The 27,843-nt window shown below is 41.3% G+C and overlaps 1 long non-coding RNA gene across 2 annotated transcripts; it reads right to left on the minus strand.

Moving 5' to 3' along the window:
• LOC144336598 (uncharacterized) lies at positions 1-27,843 on the minus strand. 2 transcript variants are annotated; one of them, XR_013408491.1, is made up of 3 exons: positions 27,674-27,812; positions 26,978-27,028; positions 1-1,146 (listed from the first exon to the last, which is right to left on the minus strand). It is a non-coding gene; the product is annotated as an uncharacterized LOC144336598 (long non-coding RNA). The 2 variants fall into 2 exon arrangements; XR_013408492.1 differs by lacking the exon at positions 1-1,146 and adding an exon at positions 23,155-26,500 and having other exon boundaries at positions 27,674-27,843.

Genomic DNA, 27,843 nt, shown 5'->3' on the forward strand with positions numbered 1-27,843 from the left:
AGAGAATATTACAATTTATGCAAACGAAACTGCATACACACCAAATATTCACTTTAAAAATATGCATACAAATAACAAGATAAACATTGGACATATTTAGAATGACTGCCTATGTGGAGGAAAAAATGTGAGTGGGAGATGGCAATAAAAGAGAACGGATCGATTGGTTAATTATTAAAACAAGAGAGGAGCCAAGCACAAACAATAGACGCTAGTATTCCATGCACTAAGCAGTAGGATTTGCTCATCCCTCTAATCCTAAGTCCAACAAAAATTAATGAAAAGTTGCTGGGAGCAGTGGCTCAGGCCTGTAATCCCAGCACTTTGGGAGGCCGAGGCGGGCAGATCACCTGAGGTCAGGAGTTAGAGACCAGCCTGGCCAACATGGTGAAACCCCATCTCTACTAAAAAAACATAAAAATTAGCTGGGCATGGTGGCACATGACTGTAATCCCAGCTACTTGGAGGCTGAGGCAGGAGGATCGCTTGATCTTGGAAAGTGGAGGTTGCAGTGAGCCCAAATCACACCACTGCACTCTAGTCTGGGCGACAGAACAAGATTTTGTCTCAAAAAAAAAAAAATGAAAAGTATAATCATGCCTTACCTACCCCACACAGTTATGGTGAGGGTCAAATGGATAACGTATGTGAAAATTATCTGTGCATCATAAAATTCAGATATGTTATTATCTTTATGTTTACAGCACAGCTGGGAAAAGGTCAAGAGAGACTGCAGAGAATATTTAAGAATGTGGCAAGATGCCTTGTCTTTTTGTCTTGATAAGTTTAACAGGGAAGTTTAAATGTCCCTCAATCAGAGATGCCTCTGTAAAATAGAAATCTTTAAATAAAAATTATGGTCGTTCTCGATTCTTCTTCTGAGTAACATATTTGTGGTAGACACTGTCAGTTGCCTAGTCGCAGCCATTCTCCCTGCTTCCTAGGGGTACAGCACCCCACAGTTGTTCAGGTGGCAACATGTCTCTATCCCCAGAGGATCAAATGTGATTGGTCCAAGACAGGCATGGTAACACCATTTCTAATGACCAGTGATTGTTTTAGATGGGAGCACGTGACCCAGTTCTGGTAAGAGATATAAGGGGAAGTTTGCTTGGAGGAGGGTCTCCTCGAAGAATGATTTTTTTCCTGTTAAAAAAAGGAGACGGCGATAAGAATGAAGGCTTCCATTTCTTCCTACCTTAATCCTCAGTATGTAAGGATTTTCTGTTTAGAACTGAGGCAGCTAGTTGTGACCATGAGGCAATAAGTTTAAGAATCAAAAGACAACAAGCTAGGGTCACATAGAAAGAGCCTAGTTCCTGGATGACACTACTGAGCCCCAACACCAAAGCTAAAACAGTCCAGCTCCTGGTTATGTGAGCTCATTAAATGTCTTTATTACTTCAGACACTGTTAGTCAGATGTTACTTGCAGCCACACACATCTTAGCTGATATGACATGTAACCCAGCATTCCCTTGAAAGATCTCTTTTCTTGTGTATATCCTGCAGGAAAGATCATCCCCTTGCTAGTTTGTGATTTTCCCAAACGTTGTATCTGAAAGACTGTCACGGAGCAGAAAACTGTGGTTTAAAGCAGGTGGAACCTGTCCATATTTTGAGTGAGCCAAGGAAGCCGGCATAGGTGAAATAATCCAGGCATCTGTTTAGGATGTCAAGGATTCTGAAAAGCTGCCACATACCAAATTTCACCTCTGAAGTCAGTGGTGGTGAGAAGTTTCTGGTAAGGAGTGGTCAAACCAAACGTGTGAGCTGGAGAGAAGACTTGACGTAAAACAACAGAATGGCTATGTGTGGCTTGTGTGTGTGTTGTCCCACTGGACCAAGGGTAAAATTAAGGGGGCCAATTTTAGCTTGATACCTCTAATCAGAGTTGCCCTACCCCCAGGACAGTTTACACTGTGCTGCTATGAGCTTCTAGGACCTGGATGTGTCCAAATCAAAGCATACCTCCATTGAGTAGCAGGCCTCTAAGGTCCCATCCAAGCTCCAAATTCTAAAATTATGTAATCCTCTGGATTAAATGCAAATTATCTTCAGGGTCATAATTTAGTGAATACAGGTAAGGACAGAGGCCCTTGACGGAAATAACCATGCAAAGTGGAGAATCTGAGGTCATCAAAGATTCTCTTCCAACTCCATTTTTGGAGAATAAAGGGATATGGTCATTTTCTCAAAAAATTGAAAATAGAATTGCCATATGATCCAGTAATTCCACTTCTGAGTATATGCTCAAAAGAATTGAAAGCAGGGTCTCAAAAAGATATTTGTACACCCATGTTTATAACAGTATTATTCACAATAGTCAAAAGAGGGAGGCAATCCAAATGTTCATCAATGGATAAATGGATAAGCAAAAAGTGGTATATACATACAATAGAATATTACTGAGCCTTAAAATGGAAGAAAGTCCTGATGCATGCTACAACATGTGTGATCCTTAAGGATATTGTGTTAAGTGAAGCAAACCATTGATTCTATCCATATGAGGGATCAAGAGGAGTCAAACTCAGAGACAAAAAGTAGAATGGTGTTGCCAGGGACTAAGGGGAGGGAGAAATGGTAAGTGGTAGTTGAATAGATATAAAGTTTCCGTTTTGCAAGATGAAAAGAGTTCTGGGTCAGCACGGTGGCTCATGCCTGTAATCCCAGCACTTTGGGAGGTCGAGGCAGGTGGATCATCTGAGGTCAGGAGTTCAAGAGTAGCCTGGCCAACATGGCGAAACCCCATCTCTACTAAAAGTACAAAAATTAGCCAGGCATGGTGGCATGTGCCTGTAGTCCCAGCTACTCGGGAGGCTGAGGCAGAAGAATCCATTAAACCCAGAAAGCGGAGGCTACAATGAGCCAAGACAGCACCATTGCACTGCAGCCTGGGCGACAGAGCGAGACTTCATCTCTAAAAAAAAAAACAAAGAAAGAAAGAAAAAGAAAAGAGTTCTGGAGACTGGTCGCACAACAACATGGAGTTACTTAAAGCTACTGAAATGTACACTTCAAAGGGTTGAGATGATAAATTTTATGTTACATGTATTTTACCACAACATTTTTTAAAGGAATATGGTTGTAAAGTATTTTCTAGCACTCAGATCCAACAGATCTTTTGGCCACAGTCCTGGGGGCAAGGACTTCCTCCCCTACCCTAGAGAAAAGGCAAGCCTGTTCTCAGTGACACAAAGGAGGAGGAGGAAGCAGGTGCAGCCACTGCTTGGAATCTCTGCCCAGCAGCTGGCATTGCTTTAGAGACGTCATCATGCCCTCCCACAAATGACGGCCCTGACTCTAGCTGTAGTCATTTCTCCATCTAAATAAAGAATCCTAAAAAGTGGGACCAAATTAAGAGATGCCTTTGACGTCATCCATTCTGACCCGTCTGTTCTAAGACCCAGAGGGAAAAGTGATTTTGCCTAGATCACGCTCTGCATTAGTGACAGGCAAGACTAGAACCATGACAGCCTCAAGAACCAGCCCTTCTACTCACAGGTACCTTGGTAGAAGTATTATTTAGCATTGCTAAAGAACTTCATATTTGTAAAGTGCTTTATGCTCATCTATTATTCATGCACTAATGAGAATACTTAGATTGTGCCTTTTCTCCTAGGAGCTCAGAGCACTTTGTAAATGTTAACTCATTCACCCCCTATGTCCCAATGGGAGAGACAGAAATCCTCAGCCCTTGGCTCTGCACTTGGTAAAGAGTGGGCCCAGCAAAGGCAACAGGCGGGATGGGAGGCAGGCTCAGAATGAACTGTTCCAAGTTCCCGTTCCCTCACTGTCTCCTGTCTAACTACACAATGTCCCTGGGACTGATATAAAAGCTCTAGGAACCAAAGAGATATTTCTGTGAAGCTAATGGCATGTATGGCACCAGAAGAAAGGGGCTTAAGTTCTAGGGAGGGGGAGAAGAAAGCAAGTAAAGTTAGAAGGAATGTTTTCTAGCAATATCATAACAGCCAACATTTACTGAACGTTCATGATGCAGCAGACCCACAAATTCTGCATCATCTTATTGAATCCTTATCCAACCCCATGACTGAAGAGTGATCATCTCCCTTTTGCATATGAGAAAACTGAGGCTTGGGAAGGTTAAGAAGCTTTCTCAAGGCCACACCTAGACAATATCAGCACCATGCCCAGAACACAGATCTAACTCCAGAGCCTGTGCTCTAAAGCTGCATGGGGAACTGCTTCTCCCCAGAGTTAAGGAATAATCGTAGCAGAAACCACCATTAAGTTATGTTAGAAAATCCCATTCTTGGAAAAAGTTACTCACCGAAGTCAGTAAGGAGGCAAAAGGATAAAGGAATCCTCCCCTCAAGAGGACTTTCACACTCTTTCCTCTGGCATCCCATCATCTGTGACTTCCTTCTAACACATCATTGGTCATGTCATAACATACCATACACTTACCGGATGCCTCTCCTCCACCAGACACAAGCTCCATGTCTTCATCATTTTGCATCCCTAGTGCTGACATCATACCTGCTACTTAGCAGGTGCCAAGTATGTATTTGTGGGAAAGGATGGGAACAAGGCAAGGCTTTGAGACAGACTTTAATACACATATGGCCCAACTGTCAACAATTTTATAATTCTACACTTAAAGCAATTGACAGAGGTCATAAATTTCACTTTTAAATTTTGCTCTGTACCCCTCATTCCCCACAAATAGGGAACAATCAATCAATAAGTGATAATTGAGTATCTGTGGCATTACAGGGTTGTGGGGTGTACTGAACATACCCATAAGGTGATCTTTACCCTCCCAGAATTTACATTCCAGTTAGGGGCATGATGGTAACATACAGAAGCAATTAAAGAATGACACAGGGTAAGTTTGCAAGCTAATCAGGGTTTTAGACTGGGAATTCTGGGGAGTTTGGGACTAGGGAAGGCTTAATGAAGAAAGTGACATCTCAGCAAGCATAGCTGGGCACAAAAAAAGACATTCCTGCCGAGAGCATACATGGAACCAGTAAGGGCTATGAGCATAGTGTGTGGCCAGGACAGGAAGAGAATGAGCCTGTCAGAAGTGGGCACATTACATAGGCAATTCTTTGCCAGTCACAGACATTCCCTCGACTCCTTGAAAATCAGCCATTGGCATGGGATGTGCAACAAGCTATTCAACATTAACCCTAGTTCCAAGGAAACATTTTTTTATGTCTTTGTTCATTAATAAAAGAGAAGGGTTGTTTAAACCAACATGTGCTCCTCTAATGAATACGGACTCACCAAGGTTCACAACCGGAGTTGGAAAACCTGGAAGTCAATAAAGAAGCAATATGTTCTAACAATATTAAAACTTCCTGGTACTGCAGTAATTAGAATTTCAAACACTAATAAAAGACTGTACAGTTAATTAGCAGCAGTCGTAAAAGTCTAAGAACAAATATACTATGTATTAAATACAACAACTAATGTAATTGTTATACACCGATTGAAAAATTAAAGAGCGAGAGGTTAGAAAGGGAAAGTGCTTGCCACAAGAGTGGCAACACTGTTTCTCTTGGTCTTTGTGGCCACAACTCCTTATTATAGTCATATTAGTATTACACAGTCTTTACTGTTAATATCAGAATGTTTTATTTCTCATTAATAGATTCCACTTCCTTAAGAAGCCAGGAAATTTGGCATACCCTAACTAAGCTACAATCTGAACTACACATTATTTTCTCATTCTGGAGACAAAACTCATAGGTAAAGACACATAGACACGTGTGTACACACACACACACACACACACACACACACACACACCTGGTAGCTGATTTTATACAGGCATGAAGCTAATAGCCACTTTTCTAGTCAATAGCACCTTTCTAGACTTTGGGAACATCCCTCCCCAAATCACCCAAAATGATCTCGCTCACTAAGCTTACAACACTCCATCTTCAGGACTCCTTTATGAGAAGTCTCCTGGAGGAACACAAAACCTCCCATACAATAGTCTTACCAAAAAATCCAGTTTGAATCTGATCACACTTCTAGATTTAATGACCAGTTTATAGGGAATAGAGCAGTCAGAAGAAACAAGATAAACAACACCACAGGAACGCAGATAGAAAAACTCAAACTGTGAACAATTCTATAGGACAAATAACCCAGTTTTTTCAAAGAATAAATCTCAAGGATAAAAAGAGATGGGACAGGAAACTATAGATTGAAAGTTAAAAGACTTCAGTAAGCATGCCCTTTGTTATTTACACAAAGGAGTTGAAAACATGCCCACACAAAAACCTGCACACAGATGTTCATAGCAGCTTTATGCATAATTGGCAAAACTTGGAAGCAACCAAGATGTCCCTGAATAGGTGAATGGATAAACTGTGCTACATCCAGAAAATGGAATATTATTCAGTGCTAAAAAGAAATGAGCCATCGAGCCATAAAAGGAATGAAGAAAACTTAAATGCATATTACTAAGTGAAAGAAGCCAGTCTGAAAAGGCTCCATACTGTATTATTCCAACTACACAGCATTCTGAAAAAGGCAAAACTATAGAGACAATAAAAACTACCCCATATGATACTATAATGCTGAATACACTCATTTGTTCAAATTCATAAAATGTATAACACCAAGAGTGAACCCTAATGTAAACTATGGTCTTTGGGTGACAATGACGTGTCGATGTAGGTTCATCAGTTGTAGCAAATGGACCACTATGATCAGAGCTGATAATAACACGGGAGGCTATGTATGTGTGGGGTCAGGGAGTACATAGCAACTCTCTATACCTTCCTCTCAATTTTGCTGTGAACCCAAAACTGCTCTGAAAAGGAAAGTCCACTTTTATTAAATTAAGACAAATAATTCCAATGTAACATGTGGGCCTTATTCAAATACTATTCAGACATATATATGGAAAACTTAAACACTGATGGACTGAATATTTGAGGATATTAAAGAATTGTTATTCCATGTTTTAGGCATAATACAGATATTGTGGTTATGTTTCTTCTAAAGACTCCCTATATTTTTGAGATTTTTCCTGAAATAATTACAAAATAGGTCCATGTTTGTATTTGCTTCAAAAAGCCAGTGAGGGTGGGAGACTAGAGCTATACATAATAAAATAATATTGTTCTTGGCTAGGCACAGTGGCTCACACCTGTAATCCCAACACTTTGGGAGGCCAAGGCAGGAGGATTGCTGGAGTCCAGGAGTTTGAAACCAGCCTGGACAACATGGCGAGACTCTGTCTCTACAAAAAAATTTTAAAATTAGCCAAGTGTGGTGGCACACACTTGTGGTCCCAGCTGTTTAGGAGGCTTCAGCCTAGGAGTTTGAGGCTGCAGTGTGCCATGATTGTGCCACTGTACTCCAGCCTGGGCAACAGAGCAAGACCTTGTCTCTCAAAAAAAAAAAAAAAAAAAAAAAAAAAACTGTCCTTGAGTTGGTAAATCTTGAAGTTTGGCAATGGGTACGTGGGAATCCATTACATTATTCTTCACTTCTGTATGTGTTTGAAAGTTAATGTAATAGAAAGGATTTTTTATCTTTAAAAAGGAAAGGTTCTTGGCTGTCATCTTCAACTGTATTCACTTTGGCCTGAAGTATTTTGTCAAACTTGCCCTGTCACCTCTTGGGTGGGAGATAAGGGAAGATCATGTCCTCCTCTTCTCAAACCCTCCAGTGGCTCCCATCTCACTCAACATCAAAGCCAAGGTCGTGGCAGTGAGCAGCTTCTAAGGACACCAGGCCAGCTTCTAGTGAGGGCCTCTGCTGTTGCAGTTCTCTCTGCCTGGAACATCTTGCCCCAGGTACTCTCACAGCCTGAGCATTCTCCTCTTCCAGCCTGCTCAGAGGTTGCCTTCTGAGTGGGGCCTTGCCTGGCAATAATTTTGAAAATTGCAAACCCACCCACATTCAACCCCAACCCCTAGGTTCATCACTCCTTTTCTCCTTCATTTTTTTTCATGGAATGTATCACCACTGAACCAACTATAGACACGCTCTACTTATTTTTTTTATTGTCTCCCTCCCCCAGATAGAATGTCAATTCCATGAAGATAGGCTTTGTTTGCTTACTACTGACATAGAGTAGATGCTCTATAAATATGTGTAAAATGAATGAAGACAACTTTGGTAGCAAGAGATTATCAAGCCAAGCTCCCAGATGCCAACAAGAGGATCTGCTTGCGAGAGCTGCCCTAGTGGGCTACCCTGATGGAACCTCTAAGAAGGAAGCTCCTGAGGCAAGAGAGAGCTCCCAAATGCACATTGCCTCCTTTACAGCACTGCTCTGGGCAGCCTGCCTGCACACTTCCCTCCTAACCTCTCCTCTCCCCAGCATGGGAGCTTATTCCAGTCTTGTTTTCCTGCTCAGTTTGTCACAAGAGCAAATTCTCTTGTTCCCTAGCTCTGGGAAGAGATGATATAAGATATAAAGCAAAGGAAAGAGATGCCACGCTTTTTCCGAAATTTTTGTGCCTCCTTTCCTCCCTCTCAACGCACTGTCTTCTCTAGTCAAGCTGGCTCAGGGCTCCCATCTCCTACTTCTCAAGGCAATCTTCCCCTACCTAATATGGCCTTCTCCTCCATCTCACCCTCTGGTCCTCAAGTTATGCCACCGAATGACCACACAGATCCACATGCTTCTCCCTTCTCTGCTGTCCGGTTGCTTTGGTTCTTCACATTTTAGCACTTAACTTTTCCACATTGGTGTGTTACTCTTCTCTCCAGACTATACTAAAAGGCAATAGACTTTCCTTGCTTTATTTCTTCTGGATCCCCCATGGACCTTGGCTCCACGTCAGCCACAGGCTAACAGGTCAACAGCACCACTGCCAACCCAGTTGCTCAAAAAGGAGACTTGGACTTGCTCCTTAACTCCAACCTCCCAAATCAGTCCCCAAGTCTTCTTGATGCTCATTCCCAATTATTTCTCCTACTGTCTCTCAACCCCCACTGTCAGCCTAAACTCAGGCCACTGTTGAGCTCACCTAACTAGTCTCCTTGCCTTCTGGCTTATACCCTTCCAATCTATTCTGCACCAAGAACGAAGGCAGTCTTTCTCTCATAAAATTTGGATCGTGCCACTCCTCTGCTTAAATTATCCGGATGGCTCATCACTGTCCTCCAAATAGTATTTGGTCTCCTTACATGCCTTCCAAGGCCCTTGTGATCTGCACCCTGCCTTCTTCTCAACCCCATCTGCCTACCCTCACTAAGCTTCAGCCAGACTGAACCTCTTTCATTTCTTTCCAATGGGCTGTGCTCTCTCTCCTACAAGCCTTCCTCCTGGAAGCCTTTCTCTTTGTCTGAAAGACCCACCCACCCCTATTATCAACTTCTGCCCTTGGCTCACACACCATTTCTTCCTGGGAGGCTCCTCCTGGTCTGGGTTCCGTATTCCTCTTCTATGCTAAGCACTAGGCCTTCCCCTTTTCATTCTGAGTTTGAATTTTCTGCGTTCTGAGGGCCTCCTCCCCACAGACTGTAAGCTCTGTGAGGGCAAGGAGTGTGGTGTCCTAGAATAGCCCCTAGACCTAGCACAATGCCTAGGGCCCAACTCCAGAAGTATTTGTCAAATGAATAAAGGAAAAATGCCTGTAATCTCAGAACTTTGGGAGGCCGAGGTGGGAGGATCACTCCAGGTACGGAGTTCGAGACCAGTCTGGCCAAAAATGTGAAACCCCATCTCCACTAAAATACCAAAATCAGCCAGTCATGGTGCTGCACACCTGTAATCCCAGACACTCAGGAGGCTGAGGCAGGAGAATTGCTTGAACCTGGAAGGAGGAGGTTGCAGTGAGCCGAGATTGCACCACTGCATACCAGCCTGGGTGACAGAGTGAGATTCCATCTAAAAAAAAAAAAAAAAAATCAAAACACCTAATGATCTGCGAGCCCAACAAAGTGGGACTCACAAGAATGTGGTTGGGGGGCCAGGGCAGGGGCAACAATACGAATGCTGATTTAGTTAAAGTCCTGCCTAACAGAGAAAGGTGGAAATCTATGATTTGATTTCTTAAGCTGCAACCCTAAAGCTAGGAATACCTTGCTAAACATGGCAGTTAAGGGTTGCCCAGGATAGTGCGCTGTAGTGTCACGCACGTCCGTGTGAAGAGACCACCAAACATGCTTTGTTTGAGCAATAAAGATTTTTAATCACCTGGGTGCAGGCAGGCTGAATCTGAAAAGAGAGTCAGCAGAGGGTGGTGTGATTATCATTAGTTCTTGTACGTTTGGGATAGGCGGTAGAGTTAGGAGCAATATTTTGTGGGCAGGGGGTGGATCTTACAAAGTTCATTCTCAAGGGTGAGGAGAATATTACAAAGTACCTTCTTAAGGGCAGGGGAGGATATTACAAAATACCTTCTCAAGCGTGGGGAGGGTGTATTGTCACAAAGTCAATTGATCAGTTAGGGTGGGGCAGGAACAAATCACAATGGTGGAATGTCATAAATTAAGGCAGGAACTGGCTATTTTCACCTCTTTTGTGAATCTTCAGTTGCTTCAGGCCATCTGGATGTATACCTGCAGGTCACAGGGGATATGATGGCTTAGCTTGGGCTCAGAGGCCTGACAGTAGGGGCTGGGGGAGTACCAGCTTGGGAGTCAGGACCACTGGCTGCTGGTTAATTTCTGTAACCGTTTGGCTGTGTGATTTGAGTTTCTATTTCTTCTTCTGTGAAATGTACCATTGGAAAGGTAATTTCTGCATCCTCAGCTTTAACATGCTTTGAATGTATGGCCAAATCAGAAAGACAAAGGATTTAGATGTCACAAATAGATTTCAGTTAAGAGAAGATATTTCCTATGTCTCGGTTAAATTCTCCCAGGAACACACTCTGAGACTAAAGAGTTGAATGCAAATACTTTATTTGGGCAATGATTTCAGTAAGCACCAGAAGGGAAGTGGGAACAAAAGATAGGGAAGGGAAGGAAGTCAGCAATGAGGGAACTATTGATCAGGTGACCACTGTGGGCATCTGAAGCTCAGTCATGCTGGCAGATAGTATGGAACATGCCACAGAGTGGTCTTATCAAGGGGCAGGTAGGCAGGACATGTATACACCTACTTTCACCAACCATTGGCTGGTAGCTACTCCCCAGAGCATGAAGTCCCTAACACTTCCTGCAAGGAGATTCATAAGTGCTTGCAGTCAGAAGTCATGGGTATGTACTGGAACAGTCAGTGACAAGAGAATATGGGCAGAGCATCAACAGCTTCAGGGACCACCTAGGGACTTAAACTGGGCACATCCCTACCTCTTGCTTTTCGTTCTACTATTTGCAAGCAAGTCAAGTGCAAACAAAATCAGGTTCAAAGTTTGGCAACAGCTCAAATTATTCATTGTGATTTTTATTGCTGCACCTATGTTCATTTGTGCATTCTTATTTATAAAAGGCAAAAAAAAAAAAAGTGCTAATTCAGCACTGCCTTGGTAGGATGGCCTTGAAAGCTGCTGTAGAAATCTCCTGCGTGCTCAGAGCAGCAGTTTCAAATCTTTGTCGCCTGAAGAACATTCATCATGTTTCCAGGCCCTGCTTTTTCTTTTACAGCTTCGGGGAAAGACTCGAATTCCAACCAATTAGATGTACACAACGTCAGCTGTTTTGAATCTACCTACATGCAAATGAGACCCTCAGGAGCTGGTTCTTTAGGATGAAGAAAGGGGTGTAAGTATTGCCGTGAATTTTTTTAACCAATGCAGGCATCGTTTTCAAAAACAAAGACTCTGATTTTTCCCTGAAAGTAGTCCTGGAAAAACACCCAGAAACTGAAATGGAATTTCACTGAATTTTTTATTGCCCTCTCCCTACCTTTTTTTTAACTATTGAATTCAGTTCAACAGCTGGCTTTTTGGTTGTAATTTTTCCTGCTATAGTGATTATTTGTCTTCATGACTCAGATGACCACACTGGCTGGGTTTTTTGTTTGTTTGTTTGTTTGATTGTTTTTTCACTCATGAGTGCATCATTTGGGCACTATGTAGACAGAGCTTGAGGCAGTTGGGTGCAGAGACAGATAACTGCACCAGAAGCAAATCTGCAGATTCTGTCTGGGGCTCACCTCAGTTTCAAATGCAGGTGACTAAATGACATCTGCCTGCCTCTCCCTCTTCCTTCCTCAACAAGGAAGGGGCCTCACTGCGTGCACACAGTCATGGGCTTCAGCCAACTCCGTATAGTGCAGCATTCAAATGAAACTCATCAGAACACTTGGAAATGACAGAGTGAACACCAGGAGCTTGTTTCTAACGATATTTTCGAGCACCGAGGATTTCACTCTAAGCCATGTTTGTCTTTTTTTTCAAATTGCTAGAAAGGACATTAATAACATTATCTTTCCCCCAAAATGAGGTAAGAAACTCATCAAAGAATGGCTGATATACTGGGATAAAGACTCTAGGCTCCTCCCTCATTTTCCTGCCGTTAAAGGGCCAAACCAATGGGCCATCTCTAACATTCTGAGAAGTCAGAAATTTCTGGGCAAAATGACCCACATTGTTCAAAAACAGAAACATTGAACAGCAAGTTTTTTTGCTTGTTTGTTTGTTTGTTTTCCTTAACTACTACTCTCACTTAACAATGGGCAATGGAAACAGAGAAATCCAAGATAAAATAAAATTCAGACTCTTCTAAAACTTTACCTTAATAATACACCAGTGCTGTACCCTCTCACTCCATTTTTCTTTGTCATCAATAAGGGACAGGATGACATGATGGAAAGAACATTGTAAGTCAATGGGTCTGAGTTCAAGTTCCACCTCTCTGTGGTATTGGGTGAGTCGTTTTGCCTCTCCTGGTCTCAGATTCCTCATTTCCAATTCCTGCCCTTTCCACTTCAACTATAAAAAACTGACATGGTTTAAGCTGAACAGAGACCTTAGCAATTCCCAATGCAATCTGAGAAATGGCTGCTTTCACTGACCCACCAGAGGTGGAAAAGGCGTACGAGGTAATTAGCATGCAGGGGTGACCCCAGACTACTGCTAAACAAAGTAGACTAAAAAATAAGACTCCTCATTAGACGATTTAGGTAAGCTAAGATTGGGAGAGAGAGCAGGCAGGGACTGGGATGGCCTCTTACTCAGAACGTGAATATTTTTCCCTTATTATTTACCTATCTGAGATCCAAAGCGGTGAGCAAATGACTCTTGTAAAAGGCTCTTGTCAGCCTTCTCTTTCTGGGAGTATGGCAGACAAAACACCCTAAAGAGTCCTTTTCATGAAAATATCTAAAATACTGGGGAAAAAATGAAATGTATATTTATAAAAGCATTGTCAAACTAGCACAATTATTTAAAACACACACACACACACACACACACACACACACACACACACAGGTAAAAGATAAAGTGAAAGCAAGAATTCTGGGGCTGAATGACTGCCAAGGCTGGCTTTTCCCTGAGGGTCTCTTCTGAAATCCGAAGGCCCTGAGGTTCTACTATAGGGCTGCACTGGAGATAAGGTAAGGAGTTTATTAGGGAACCTTGACATAAAAGTAATGTCACAAAGAGCTACACCCTCTGTAAAAGAGCAAATGATAAAGAAATCTGCTGCTCAGAAACAGTCAACAAGAAAACTTGTCTATTTCAGCCTTAGCTTTGGGTGGGAAAAAAATTCTATCTATAAGCTGACCTTTGCACAGGATTGTGGTTGAATTCATGCTACTTACATGGTCCAATAAATTTGCAAGCTTAGACTTTAACCTAAAATGATCCTGGAAACATGGATGAATCTTCAAAACATTATGCTAAGTGAAAGAAGCCAGACATAAAGGACTACATATTGTATGATTTTGTTTATGTGAAATATTCAGAATTGACAAATCCATAGAGGAAGAAAGTAGACTAATTATTGCATTGGGCTAAGGGGTAAGAATACTGACTAACTGTAAACAAGGAAAGGGATCTTTGGAGAATTTGTTTATTAAGTTTTAAAACTGGATGGTAATAGTTGTACAATACTGTAAACTTACCAAAACTCATTGAATTGTATGTTTAAAATGGGTAAGTTTTATGGTATATGCAGAATACCTCAGTAAAGGTGTTTTATAAGCTGGTCTTGGGTTATTGCTGGAAAACTAACTAGCAGAAGGAATGCAAGTCCTCTCAGGAGGAATATAACTTCACAAAGAATTCCCATAGACAAAGTTACACATAAAATGAGCAGCTCACAGTCAAAAATCACAAAACACACAAGAAATCAAGACATTATGAGTGAGAACTAGCAGAAACGTAGTCCAGCAAAGGCTTCAAATAATGGAATTAGTTCACATAAAATAACTACATTACTAACTATATGAATTGTAACTATGAACTAAAAGTTATACTTGGAAATATGTGCAAGCAACTAAAGGGTCTAAATACAACCATTATATTTAGAAGAATCCGAGAGATATTCCAGAAATAAAATGTACATATAATAACTGAAACTGAAATTTTAATTGATTGCTCTAAATGGTAAATCAAATATAGCTGAGGATGGAATTAGAAAACTGGAAGGTATAGCTAAAGAAATTAATGAGAAGTCGGGGCAAAAAAAAAGTTTACAAGATATGTAAGATAGATTGAAGCAGCCTTCCACATGACTAATCAGAATTTCTGAAAGAGACAATAAAGAGAATATGAAATAAATCATATTTGAAGAGATAATGACTGAGAATTTTCACAACCATTGAAAAGCATCAATCCTCAAAATCAGGAAGCCCAAAGCAATATTAACCAAGATTTTAAAATCTAGATACTTCATGGTATAGCTGGAAAACACCAAAGACAAACAGAATATATTGAAAATAGCCAGGAAGAAGAAAGAGTGGCAGTTAGAATGATGGCAATTTCTCAGTGCAACAATGAGAGATCACAGCAGACTAATAGTATCAATATGCTGAGAGGAGATAATACTCAATTTAGCATTCTACTAGCCAGAAAAACAATCTTTCAAAAATTAAGTGAAACTAAAATAATTTTTAGACAAAGTAAGGAAAAGGAAGAAAAAGCTTGACCACATTACCAACAAATTCCTCATTAAATGAAATTCCAAAGAATATACTTCAAACGGACAGAAAATAATTCCCAAAGACAAAAAGGAATTATAAATAATATTGATAAATAAGTGAATAAGTGATAGACAAAAGATATTGACACATGTATGAGTAAATATAAATATATGACCATCCTGAGCAATCTAGTAAGGCCCCATCTCTACAAAAAATTTAAAAATTCCCTGGGCATACTGGTGCATGCCTGTAGTCCCAGCATCTTGGGAAGTTGGGGTGAGAGGATTGCTTGAGCCCTGGAGGCAGAAGTTGCAGTGAGCTGAGATCATACCACTGCATTCCAGCCTGGGTGGCAGAGCAAGACCCTGACTCAATAAAATAAAATAAATGTATGAATAAATGTGTGAGTATATATAAATAAGCACTTACTATATAAACAATATTAATAATATACAACTTGTATGACTTTTAAAAAGGCTAAAATACACAGAACTAAATATAAAGCAACATAGCTGACAAGTTGGGCAAGAGGTGATCAGAGTTAAACCACTGTAAAATCATTGCAGTGTTCAGGAGGATAATAATATTAGGCTATGTTAAGTTAATTGGGCAATTAAAAATGACCTAGGTAACCATAAAAGAAGTATAAAGGATATAAATGATAAACTAAAAGAAGTGTGAAATAAAATGAGAACATTAGTTTAAAAAAAAAAAAAAATTCCAGGCCGGTCCCGGTGGCTCATGTCTGTATTCCTAGCACTTTGGGAGGCCGAGACAGACAGATCACTTGAGGTCAGGAGTTTGAGACCAGCCTGGCCAACATGGTGAAACCGCATCTCTGCCAAAAATAAAAAAATTAGCCGAGCATAGTGGCACATGCCTGTAATCCCAGCTACTCGGGAAGCTGAGGCAAGAGAATTGCTTGAACATGGGAGGCAGAGGTTGCAGTGAGCCGAGATTGTGCCACTGCACTCCCCTAGCATGGGTGACAGTGTGAGACTCTGTCTCAAAATAAATAAATAAATAAATATCCAAAAGAAAGAGGGGAAGAAAGAAAAAAACAGGGGACCTGGAGCAAGATGGCCAAATAGGAACAGCTCCAGTCTCTAGCTCCCAGCGCAAGTGACACAGAAGATGGGTGATTTCTGCATTTTAAACTAAGGTGCAGACCGACATCCCACAATTCACACGGTGGGGTATACCGCTGAGACGAAGCTTCCAGAGCAAGAATCAGACAGGAACACTTGCTGTTCAGCAATATTCTATCTTCTGCAGCCTCCGCTGCTGATACCCAGGCAAACAGGGTCTGGAGTGGACCTCAAGCAATCTCAAACAGACCTGCAGCTGAGGGTCCTGACTGTTAGAAGGAAAACTAACAAACAGAAAGGACACCCACACCAAAACCCCATCAGTACATTACCATCATCAAAGACCAAAGGCAGATAAAACCACAAAGATGGGGAAAAAGCAGGGCAGAAAAGCTGGAAATTCAAAAAATAAGAGCACATCTCCCCCTCCAAAGGAACGCAGCTCATCACCAGCAATGGATCAAAGTTGTACAGAGAATGACTTTGACGAGTAGAGAGAAGACGGCTTCAGTCCATCAAATTTCTCAGAGCTAAAGAAGGAATTATGTACCCAGCACAAAGAAAATCAAAATCTTGAAAAAAGAATGGAAGAATGGATAACTAGAATAATCAATGCAGAAAAGGCCATAAACGAACTGACAGAGATAAAAACCATGACATGAGAAATACGTGACAAATGCACAAGCTTCAGTAACCGACTCGATCAACTGGAAGAAAGAGTATCAGCGATTGAGGATCAAATGAATGAAATGAAGTGAGAAGAGAAGTCTAAAGAAAAAAGAGGAAAAAGAAGTGAACAAAGCCTTCAGGAAGTATGGGATTATGTGAAAAGACCAAATCTATGTCTGATTGGTGTGCCTGAAGTGAGGGGGAAAATGGAACCAAGTTGGAAAACACTCTTCAGGATATCATCCAAGAGAACTTCCTCAACCTAGTAAGGCAGGCCAACATTCAAATTCAGGAAATACAAAGAACGCCACAAAGATACTCCTCAAGAAGAGCAACTCCAAGACACATAATTGCCAGATTCACCAAAGCTGAAATGAAGGAAAAAATGTTAAGGGCAGCCAGAGAGACAGGTCGGGTTACCCACAAAGGGAAGCCCATCAGACTAAGAGCAGATCTCTCGGCAGAAACTCTACAAGCCAGAAGAGAGTGGGGGCCAATATCCAACATTCTTAAAGAAAAGAATTTTCAACCCAGAATTTCATATCCAGCCAAACTAAGTTTCATAAGTGAAGGAGAAATAAAATCCTTTACAGACAAGCAAATGCTTAGAGATTTTGTCACCACCAGGCCTGCCCTACAAGAGGCCCTGAAGGAAGCACTAAACATGTAGAGGAACAACCAGTACCAGCCATTGCAAAAACATGCCAAAATGTAAAGACCATCGAGGCTAGGAAGAAACTGCATCAACTAACGAGCAAAATAATGAGCTAATATCACAGTGACAGGATCAAGTTCACACATAACAATAGTAACCTTAAATGTAAATATGCTAAATGCTCCAATTAAAAGACACAGATTGGCCAATTGGATAAAGAGTCAAGACCCATCAGTTTGCTGTATTCAGGAGACCCATCTCACATACAGAGACACACATAGGCTCAAAATAAAGGGATGGAAGAAGATCTACCAAGCAAATGGAGAACAAAAAAAAGCAGGGGTAGCAATTCTAGTCTCTGATAAAACAGACTTTAAACCATCAAAGATCAAAAGAGACAAAGAAGGCCATTACATAACAGTAAAGGGATCAATTCAACAGGAAGAGCTAACTATCCTAAATATATATGCACCCAATACAGGAGCACCCAGATTCATAAAGCAAGTCCTTAAAGGCTTACAAAGAGACTTAGACTCCCATGCAAAAATAAAGGGAGACTTCAACACCCCACTGTCAACATTAGACAGATCAACGAGACAGAAAGTTAACAAGGATATCCAGGAATTGAACTCAACTCTGCACCAAGCAGACCTAATAGACATCTATACAACTCTCCACCCCAAATCAACAGAATATACATCCTTCTCAGCACCACATCACACTTATTCCAAAACTGACCACATAGTTGGAAGTAAAGCACTCCTCAGCAAATGTAAAAGAACAGAAATTATAACAAACTGTCTCTCAGACCACAGTGCAATCAAACGAGAACTCAGGACTAAGAAAATCAATCAAAACCACTCAACTACATGGAAACTGAATAACCTGCTCCTGAATGACTACTGGGTACATAACGAAATGAAGGCAGAAATAAAGATGTTCTTTGAAACCAATGAAAACAAAGAGATAACATACCAAAATCTCTGGGACACATTTAAAGCAGTGTATAGAGGAAAATTTATAGCACTAAATGCCCACAAGAGAAAGCAGGAAAGATCTAAAATTGACACTCTAACATCACAATTAAAAGAACTAGAGAAGTAAGAGCAAACACATTCAAAAGCTAGCAGAAGGCAAGAAATAACTAAGATCAGAGCAGAACTGAAGGAGATAGAGACACAAAAAACCCTCCAAAAAATCAATGAATCCAGGAGCTGGTTTTTTGAAAAGATCAACAAAATTGACAGACCGCTAGCAAGTCTATTAAAGAAGAAAAGAGAGAAGAATCAAAAAGACGCAATAAAAAATGATAAAGGGGATATCACCACCGACCCCACATAAATACAAACTACCATCAGAGAATACTATAAACACCTCTACGCAAATAAACTAGAAAATCTAGAAGAAATGGATAATTTCCTGGACACTTACACTCTCCCAAGACTAAACCAGGAAGAAGTTGAATCCCTGAATAGACCAATAGCAGGCTCTGAAATTGAGGCAATAATTAATAGCCTAACAACCAAAAAAAGTCCAGGAGCAGACGGATTCACAGCTGAATTCTACCAGAGGTACAAGGAGGAGCTGGTACCATTCCTTCTGAAACTATTCCAATCAATAGAAAAAGAGGGAATCCTCCCTAACTCATTTCATGAGGCCGACATCATCCTGATACCCAAGCCTGGCAGAGACACAACAAAAAAAGAGAATTTTAGACCAATATCCCTGATGAACATTGATGCAAAAATCCTCAATAAAATACTGGCAAACCGAATCCAGTGGCACATCAAAAAGCTTATCCACCATGATCAAGTGGGCTTCATCCCTGGGATGCAAGGCTGGTTCAACATACGCAAATCAATAAATGTAATCCAGCATATAAACATAACCAAAGACAAAAACCACATGATTATCTCAATAGATGCAGAAAAGGCCTTTGACAAAATTCAACAGCCCTTCATGCTAAAAACTCTCAATAAATTCGGTACTGATGGAACATATCTCAAAATAATAAGAGCTATTTATGACAAACCCACAGCCAATATCATACTGAATAGGCAAAAACTGGAAGCATTCCCTTTGAAAACTGGCACAAGACAGGGATGCCCTCTCTCACCACTCCTATTCAACACAGTGTTGGAAGTTCTGGCTAGGGCAATCAGGCAAGAGAAAGAAATAAAGAATATTCAGTTAGGAAAAGAAGAAGTCAAATTGTCCCTGTTTGCAGATGACATGATTGTATATTTAGAAAACCCCATCATCTCAGCCAAAATCTCCTTAAGCTGATAAGCAACTTCAGCAAAGTATCAGGATACAAAATTAATGTGCAAAAATCACAAGCATTCTTATACACCAGTAACAGACAAACAGAGAGCCAAATCAGGAATGAACTTCCATTCACAATTGCTTCAAAGAGAATAAAATACCTAGGAATCCAACTTACAAGGAATCTAAAGGACCTCTTCAAGGAGAACTACAAACCACTGCTTAGTGAAATCAAAGAGGACACAAAGAAGTGGAAGAACATATCATGCTCATGGATAGGAAGAATCAATATCATGAAAATGGCCATACTGCCCAAGGTAATTTATAGATTCAATGCCATCCCCATCAAGCTACCAATGACTTTCTTCACAGAATTGGAAAAAAACTGCTTTAAAGTTCATATGGAACCACAAAAGAGCCCGCATTGCCAAGACAATCCTAAGTCAAAAGAACAAAGCTGGAGGCATCACGCTACCTGACTTCAAACTATACTACAAGGCTACAGTAACCAAAACAGCATGGTACTGGTACCAAAACAGAGATATAGACCAATGGAACAGAACAGAGTCCTCAGAAATAATACCACACATCTACAGCCATCTGATCTTTGACAAACATGAGAAAAACAAGAAATGGGGAAAGGATTCCCTATTTAATAAATGGTGCTGGGAAAATTGGCTAGCCATAAGTAGAAAGCTGAAACTGGATCCTTTCCTTACTCCTTATATGAAAATTAATTCAAGATGGATTAGAGACTTAAATGTTAGGCCTAAAACCATAAAAACCCTAGAAGAAAACCTAGGTAATACTATTCAGGACATAGGCATGGGCAAGGACTTCATGTCTAAAACACCAAAAGCAATGGCAACAAAAGCCAAAATTGACAAATGGAATCTAATTAAACTAAAGAGCTTCTGCACAGCAAAAGAAACTACCATCAGAGTGAACAGGCAACCTACAGAATGGGAGAAAATTTTTGCAATCTACTCATCTGACAAAGGGCTAATATCCAGAACCTACAAAGAACTCAAACAAATCTACAAGAAAAAAACAAACAACCCCATCAAAAAGTGGGCAAAGGATATGAACAGACATTTCTCAAAAGAAGACATTCATACAGCCAACAGACACATGAAAAAATGCTCATCATCACTCACCATCAGGGAAATGCAAATCAAAACCACAATGAGATACCATCTCACACCAGTAAGAATGGCAATCATTAAAAAGTCAGGAAACAACAGGTGCTGGAGAGGATGTGGAGAAATAGGAACACTTTTACACTGTTGATGGGATTGTAAACTAGTTCAACCATTGTGGAAAACAGTATGACGATTCCTCAAGGATCTAGAACTAGAAATACATATGACCCAGCCATCCCATTACTGGGTATATACCCAAAGGATTATAAATCATGCTGCTATAAAGACACATGCACACGTATGTTTATTGCAGCACTATTCACAATAGCAAAGACTTGGAATCAACCCAAATGTCCATCAGTGACAGACTGGATTAAGAAAATGTGGCACATATACATCATGGAATACTATGCAGCCATAAAAAAGGATGAGTTTGTGTCCTTTGTAGGGACATGGATGTAGCTGGAAACCATCATTCTCAGCAAACTATCGCAAGAACAGAAAACCAAACACCGCATATTCTCACTCATAGGTGGGAATTGAACATTGAGATCACTTGGACTCGGGAAGGGGAACATCACACACCAGGGCCTATTATGGGGAGGGGGAAGGGGGGAGGGATGGCATTGGGAGTTATACCTGATGTAAATGATGAGTTGATGAGTGCTGACGAGTTGAAGGGTGCAGCACACCAACATGGCACAGGTATACATATGTAACAAACCTGCATGTTGTGCACATGTACCCTAGAACTTAAAGTATAATAATAATAATAAAAGAAAAAACAGAAAAGTAGAACAAATGACACAAAATAAAATGATAGAAATAAATTAAAATGTATCACTAATGAAAATAAATCCATATCTATAAATCAAATTATATGGTTAAAAACACATTGTTAACTTTTTCAGTCAGTATAGGGCAAGTTATGCTGAGGTTAAAAATAAGCGATCCCAGGGCGAGGCATGGTGGCCCACATCCATAATCCCAGCACTTTGGGCGGCCAAGGTGGGAGGATCACTTGAACTCAGGAGTTCAAGACCAGCCTGGACAATACAGGGAGACTCATCTCTACTGAAAATCTTGGCCGGGTGCGGCAGTGCGCACCTATGGTCCCAGCTACTGGGGAGACTGATCACTTGATCACTTGGGAGTGATCACTTGAACCTGAGCTGTGATTGTGCCACTGCACTCCAGTCTGCACAACAGAGGGAGACCCTGTCTCAAACAAACAAGCAAACAAAAAGTGATTCCAAAATCTTAGAAGCTTACAACAACAGAGATCTCTGTTTCAGTTATTTAAAGCTTCAAATAAAACACCCTAAATCTTAATAACTTAAAATAACAATTTATTGTTGCTCAGGATGTTGTGGTTTGGTTGGGCAGTTCCACACATGCTCCTGCAGCTGCATTCACCTGCTGGTTCAGTAGGAACTGCAAAGACAAACCGCGCCTCACTGTGTTAGGGAAGGCTAGAAGTCTAAAATCTCTGTTTCTACGAAGTTTCACATCTTTCAGTGGTCTAACCCAAGCTTCTTTGCTTGGCAGCTGGGTCTCAAGAGAGTAAAAGTGGAAGCTGCAAAATATCTTGAGGGCTAGACTCCAGAACTCATTCAACATCACTTCTACTACAATCTTATGATAGTGTGAATCATTTCAAAGTAATTCACAGGCCAAGCCCAGGTTCAAGGGAGTGGGAAATAGACTACATCTCTTGATGGGAAGGGCAGACATGGCATGGGCAATCAACCCCCATTTACCTTCTCAGTCATGCAATGTGTTCACTGCAGGTCAGCTCCATGTTGTTTTCACTCCAAAACCCAGGCTGATAAAGAGATCTCAAAATATTTTTAGTGTCATAGCAAAGGGATCATGATGAAGCATGTGCTGGCCCTGAAAGCTTCCAGCCAGAAGTGCTCTTTGCTCATAATTCATTGGCCAAAGCAAATTACATGGCAAAGCCTGTCTTATAATGCCCTGGGACTATAAGGGTACCTAAAAAGAGAGTGTTATAGAAATCCTACTGAAGTGTGAACTGCTAGGGTGAGGAGAGAGGAGGAAATCACAAAATATTTGGATGATATACAATGTTAAGAATTAGCTTCCAAGAAAATTTTAGAGAATATTTTATGTTATGCTAACAAGGTTCACTGACATTAACAGTTATACAATATTATAGAGCCCATGCTCAAGAGGCGAAGCTGTTAGGAAGAGTTTCAAGGGAGTTAGACCACTTCTGTGTTCAATATACATACCAAGTCCCCCACTGTCATCTAAAGATTTCTTCTCTGGTTATAAAACTACCACTAGAATCATAAAAATTTTCATCAAGTCCAACCTACTCCACACACAAAGACAACTTATCACAGGTACAGGGAAATGTTAGGATATATATCTTGAAATAAGTCAAACTGTCAGCAGGCCTTCACTGACCATTCTTTACATGCTCATCTCTTTGCTATGTGCTGTAGTGAATGTCAAGTATAAAATAACCTCAAAGGTCAGGAAAATATTTTAAATAAAACAAAGACCAACATAAGATAACTATGGTCTTTCCCTGTTCTCCAAGAGGCAGACAATGGCTGCTGAGATATTTGTACTTCAGTTGGCAGTTTAAAATACAGTTAAGGCATAGGAAGCAATCGCAAGAAAAGCAGTAGGTAAATAAAAAGGAGGTGGTAGAAAGTTCAGGTGCTGGAAGAGATCAGAGGAAGGAAAAATCACTAAGGACTGAAATAAACATATTCAAGGAGGGGAAACTAGGGCTAAACCTCAAATGATAACACAAGATTATTCTTAAAGAAGAGACAGAAAATTTTTACAAAACATGAGAACATGGACAAAGCCACCTTCCCATGAGGTTCCCAAAGAACATGATTATAGAAGAACAGAAGAAAATGTTCCACAGAGTCAAAATTTACCACTACCTCAGTATAGACCCCAAATCCCAACATTAAAAGGGCTAGGCCAGGTGACCCACTCTTTGTCCTAAATTGGTCAGGCTTCCAACTAAAGTAAGCTGGGAAGCCTCCTGCTCAGTTCCACCTTTGCCAATGCCCATACACAAATGCCAAATCTTACTACTCTATATTCCTAATGACAAGAGATAAAGCAATGCCCACCAACCCAGCACTGACCTGTTACAATACAGCATCTTCCGCTAGCAAATGTGGTCCTATCAGCTTCCTAAAGTCCAACCAATTAGATTAGCATTCATGTTTCTTAATAGGAGAGAAGTATGAGGATGAACTCCTGAGCACTAGGTACCAACGGGGCCATACATCATTAAGCGCAACCAGAGCCATAGGGAGTTTCCACTGAAAGATGAATCAGGGCCGGCAGCAAAAAGGGACAGATGAGTCTCCGACTTCAGCAGTTCTTTATGGTAGGTGAAATGATTGCTAATGTTTTCACTTTGCCTATGCATTAGTCTTCTCCACGTTTCTTTCTCATTTCTTTCTATGCTGCTGTGAAAAGACTCATTTCAACAAATTTCTGAACCAGGAAATGTGGAATCCATAAAATGTTGGTTTGGTGTTTGATTTGGGGGTTTCTTAGTATCACATGCGTTCTACAGGCACCACAAGAATCCCCCAACTCTCACAAAGTAACAGTGCAACACAAAGACCTTAAACACAAAGAAGGCTTGTCTTCTCTGTGCCCCAATATTGCTTTTATTATGAATCACACAAGTTAGACTTTATTGCATCTTGTTCTGTTATGCTACTATTAATCTTGCGTCCCCAAGTAGAATGTAAGGGGCCTTGCTGGCACTGTGCATGCACCCCCATAGTGCCTTACCCAGTGCTGGGCAGGGTTAGAAATAGAAACTAAGGCAGCAGCCCTTCCTTCCAGGGTCTTGCAGCAGTGAACTAGCTTGACTTTCAAATAAGTTCACACCATACAATATAGTAACAGGAGAGTGTTCACAAATCTGGCCTTTTCTGGATATTAAATACATTTCTGCTGCTGGACTAGCCAAATAAATACAGAATGTATGTCATCCAAAAAGCAGGACAGATAAGTACTCGATTTAGAGTTAATAATGTGCTATTAAAACTACATATGTCAAATTATTTCATGTATAATGCAAACATATGATCTATCACAATTAAGATGATCTTGAAATGTCTAAGGGCCAAGCTCGATTAGGGCTCTAAAATATTTTGGTTTCTGCCATAACCTTCCTGGAATGGCTTAGCAAGTCCAAGAATCCCCTACTGTTTGCTTTAGTAAATCCCATTTTTCAAGGGTTAAAAGAGTGATGTGATTTAATCTTGATGATAAACATTTGCATTGGCCTAAAAACAGAGATAAACAGGGGAATTGCTCCTGGAAGGCTTCTGTTAAAATGTTCACAGAGTTTAACATGATAGAAACCATCAACCAACAGGTTTATTGATGCCCAGCAGGGCTAGAGCCTGTCTTCTTCCTTGCACACAGCTCTGGGTGCAGTTCAAGCCCCACACACACCTAGAGGGAAAGGTGAGACCTTTCAGGATGGACCAGGTCAAATACACATTCCAACAGCACCTAATTTAGAGCTTCACTTAAACTGTATGTGTCAGTAGGGTCCAGACATTTGTCTTCTTTGACCTTGCTTCCCACTCCCTTCCAAGGGAGAACACAACTACATGTCTGTGGTTCATTGCTCTCCATTCTGTATTTCCTCTGGACCATGTAGCTGAGTCCCAGCAGTAGGGTGGCCCTCACTCTTTGGTGTGCCTGAGTCTGCCTCCCCAGGTGAACTGGGTATGTGTGATTTTAAGAAACTTCAGGATGCTGACTTCCATGAAGTCTAGGTTAGTGGCTTCTGGGAGGTCAAGGGGAGATGCAATCTGCTACCATAGCCAGAACCTACTTTCCCCACCCCCACCCCAGCCTCTGGGTTCTAACTGTATGATTGCAATAAAGAAGTCACTGAGGCCAGATGTGGTGGCTCATGCCTGTAATTCTAGCACTTTAGTAAGCTGAGGCAGGAGGACCCCTTGAGCTCAAAAGTTTGAGACCAGTCTGGACAACATGGTGAAACGTTGTCTCTACCAAAAATACAAAAATTAGCTGGGCATGGTGGCACACACCTGTGGTCCCAGCTACTTGGGGAGGCTGAGATGGGAGGATCACTGGAGCCCAGGAAGTCAAAGTTACAGTGAGTCATGATTGTGCCACTGCACTCCAGCCTGGGTGACAGAGTGAGACCCTGTATCAATCAATCAATCAACCAATGAAAGAAGTCACTGAGATCTTGATGCAAAGAAAAGGAAAACAAGGGGTCTGGTATGAGTTTGGCCCAATCCTAATGGCCTGGAGCAAGTTACCTTTCTCTACGGTGATGTTTCTCAAAATACGCTCCCCGAATACCAGTTTCAGAATCACCTGCCAGAGATCTGGGTCCCACGCCAAGCTGGCTGAAGGAATCAAAGTGTCTAGCAGTGGGGCCACATTCTCATGTTTGAGGACCATGGTCTAAAGACTCTGAGTTTGTTATCCATCAAATGAAGTAACACAGGCCATAGCTACTTAATGAAGTTATTGTAAGGACCAAAATGGTATAGTGTATGTAAAGTAGTATACGGTCTGGTTTATCAATTAAGAGCATATTTGGGATCCAAACAGACCTGAACTTGAAACCAGATTTTGCCACTTACCAGCTGTGTGATCTTGAGAAAAGTACATCCTCTCTGAGCCCCTGTTTTCATAAGCTGTAAAATGTGGACAGTAATACCTAACTCATGGAAGCCACACGAGGACTAAATGAAAGGTTACATGAAAAATGCTTAACCCATTCCTGGCACAAGGTAAGTATTCCAGTCATGAACACATTTTTCCTCCTTCCCAGAAAAATACTTCAAACATGAGTCAGAGTATACTCCCTGCTTTACTACTACGGTGAGACTTACAATGCTTTTCCTACAGAACTTCCCAACTTGGTCTTAAGTTTTGTCTTTCATAAGTAATTGCCCAGGCTCTTCCAGTCTCTGTTAAGACAGGCTTATAAACTGTTACTATCTTGCTTATCTGGGACTAATAAATTGGCATCTTGGCTTTCTGTGCCTTTCCAAATATTTGATTCTCTTATACTTCCCCCCACCCCACATCGCTCAATTTACAATCCTAAACTATGGGATAATAGCTCCATCTCCATAGTAACTATTCAAGAAAGCGAAAAATATTTTTACCATATTAACGGAGAGTTTGTATCTAAGGGTATATCTTCACAGCAACTGGTCCTAAAAGAAATAAAAGGAAGGCAAGTTGCAGGAAACCAAAAGATTGGCTTAAGCTGACCCTGGGAAATCCCTGGCAGCTGTATCCCCCAAAATCGACCTCCTTCAGCCCTGGTCTCAATATCCCATGCCAGGAAAGAAGGGCATAGGGGCTATCTGGGGTGAAGTTTGGATTAAAGTTCCTGACAAACAAGGCCACCTCCTTGTCCCAGGGCCAATTCTAAAGGTTCCATCTGATACTGTGGGGACGCTATCTTCCCCTAGCAGTCAACTCTTAGTAATCCAAAAATGTATTTATTTATCCTACTGTCAACAGGAATAAATTATATTCTACCTCCCGGTCCTTGCATTAGGGGATAAAAAGTGAAGGAAGACAATCTATTTCAGTTGTAATTAACATCGGGCCCGAGGGACCTTTCTGAAATGTCTGCCCTGGCAACATTTCCCCCAGCGTGGATAAAAACGCCTTCATGGAATGAGAGCCTTGGAGATCCCCGCAGACATCTAACTGGATTCCAAACACGGAAACCCTGAGCAAGAGATGAGTTTCCTGCGAGACTGTCAACTTGCACGCATTTCCGATCCCACCGCTGCCCCCTTCATTTTAGGCCTCCCCTATCGCCTGGGGCAGGGGCCCGATTTTCTTACTTTCACCATACCGCGCTGGAGAGAGGCCCGCACCAGGCAGGCTCCAGGCGGCCAATCTCGTGGCTCGAGAAGGCGCTGTTGCCACAGGGCCCAGTCGCCCGAGGAGGAGGCCAGCGCAGACCCTGGAGAAAGCAACAGGAAGCAACACATACGAAACCCTGGGCTAACTC

This window comes from Macaca mulatta, chromosome 18 (assembly GCF_049350105.2).
Source record: "Macaca mulatta isolate MMU2019108-1 chromosome 18, T2T-MMU8v2.0, whole genome shotgun sequence".
Taxonomy (NCBI): domain Eukaryota; kingdom Metazoa; phylum Chordata; class Mammalia; order Primates; family Cercopithecidae; genus Macaca; species Macaca mulatta.